Source organism: Sciurus carolinensis, chromosome 3 (assembly GCF_902686445.1).
Source record: "Sciurus carolinensis chromosome 3, mSciCar1.2, whole genome shotgun sequence".
Classification (NCBI taxonomy): Eukaryota; Metazoa; Chordata; class Mammalia; order Rodentia; family Sciuridae; genus Sciurus; species Sciurus carolinensis.
Genome location: NC_062215.1, coordinates 19,165,096 through 19,167,185, shown reverse-complemented (window position 1 = coordinate 19,167,185; position 2,090 = coordinate 19,165,096).

The window sequence follows — 2,090 nt, the reverse complement described above, 5'->3', positions numbered from 1 at the left end:
CTTTCTACTCCCACAGATCTGGTGGCAAACAGCTGTAGACCAACTTGTCTTGGGGGTGGAGCAGCTACCGCAACAGGAAATAAAGCAAGCACACTTTAACACCTTGCTTATAATATGTAAAGAGAATCACCACATTTCATCTCAGAATTGGGTAAAAACATGGAATAAGAAGCAGAAAATGTCTGCTGAGTAGTATGAAATGCAGAAAACATCATGATCTGGTGCCCGATCACTGGAGTCCAACTTTGGAGGACAAATCACCCAGGTGAGACTTCATAGGGTCTCCACCCTGGTGTGCTCCCTACGGGGTGTTCAAAAGTTATTTTTATCTAAGTATTTTTTTGCCTGGGAGTAGACTTTTTTTTTTTTTGTACTAGGGGTTGAACCTGGGGATGCCTGCCACTGAGCCACATCCCCAGGTCCCCTGCACTGCCCCCCACATTTTTTTTTTTTTTTTAATTTTGAAACAGGGTCTTGCTAAATTGCTGAGGCTTGCCATCCTCCTAACTCAGTCTCCCAAATCGCTGGGATTACAGGCGTGCGCCACCACACCCATCTGGAAGTAGATTTAGATTAGAAGAAGACTTTTAGTCTTCTGCCTAACAACTTTGCATGTACCCCTCATGGGGCAGCTACCTTCCCGTGCCTGGTTCTCTGTGGGATAGCTTAAGACCAATTTTACTTGATAAGAATCCAATACTCGGGCTGGGGAGATAGCTCAGTCAGTAGAGTGCTTGCCTTGCAAGCACTAAGGCCCTGGGTTCGATCCCCAGCACCACAAAAAAAAAAAAAAAAAAAAAAAAAAATACAATACTCTGTAAGTGCAAGGAGGTCGCCATCCTTTTGCTAGAAAGTTTGGAAGAATGTGATCCTGGTAGTTGGATCTGCCAGGGTAGTGAGCTAGCGAATAGCAGAGTCCTTGTGCAAGAAGGTAAAATGGAAGTTTCTAAATGGGCAGCAGACCCTCTCCCTGATGCTTCACCTGGGACCTGGCCTTCTTTATCTCCTCATGAATAAAAGCTTGAAAATGTAGATGTGTAAGCAGCCTCTTTGTAGTCTTAGAAGTTACAGATATGTTACATACTATTGCTCACCCCAGCTATGAACACATTCCTCAGTTATAAGTCAATTATTTAATGGGTAGCCTCGAGGACGGGACCACAAAACAGTGAGGCAGCATTATATAGTGGTTAAGAACCATCTCTTTTTGGGTATGGTGGCGCACACCTGTAATCCCAGCAACTTGGGAGGCTGAGGCAGGAGGATCTCGAGTTCAAAGCCAGCCTCAGCAATTTGGTGAGGCCCTAAGCAACTCAGCAAGACCCTGTCTCTAAATAAAAATTAAAAAGGGCTGGGGTTGTGGTTCAGTATTAGAGTGCTTGCCTCGCACGTATGAGGAACTGGGTTTGATTCTCAGCACTGCATATAAATAAATGAATAAAATAAGGTCCATTAACAACTAAAAAATTTTTTTAAAAAGTCTGGGGATGTGGCTCAGTAATTAAGCACCTCTGGGTTCAATCCTCTGTACCAAAAAAAAAAAAAAAAAAAAAGTAGAAAGAAAAAAAGAATCATTTCTGGTATTAGGAAGACTTAGGCTTAAATATGACAGTTTTGCCATTTCTGTAAATGTTGTGTAAGCTCAGGTACATTATTTAAACTTTCCTTCTTTTTTTGGTCCAGGTATTGAACCCAGGAGTGCTTAATCACTAAGCCACATCCCCACATCCCCAGATCTTTTTGTATTTTATTTAGAGACAGGGTCTTGCTAAGGTGCTGAGGCTGGCTTTGAACTCAGGATCCTCCTATCTCAGCCACCTGAGTTGCTGGGATTGTAGGCGTGCACCACCATACCTGGCTAAGCTTTCTAAACCTCATTTTATCTCAATTATAAAATGAAATGATAAGAATATTCACTGGCTTGGTGTATTTGTGAAAGTGGTGCAGGTAAAGATCTTAGCATTGCACTCAATACAGAAAAAACACATACATCGACTGTTCCTCTGAGCAACTAACATGGATCACAATCCCTGTGTGACATTAGCCACTTTTGCTCAGAGACAACCCATCAGGCCCATGTTCTGAGTCTA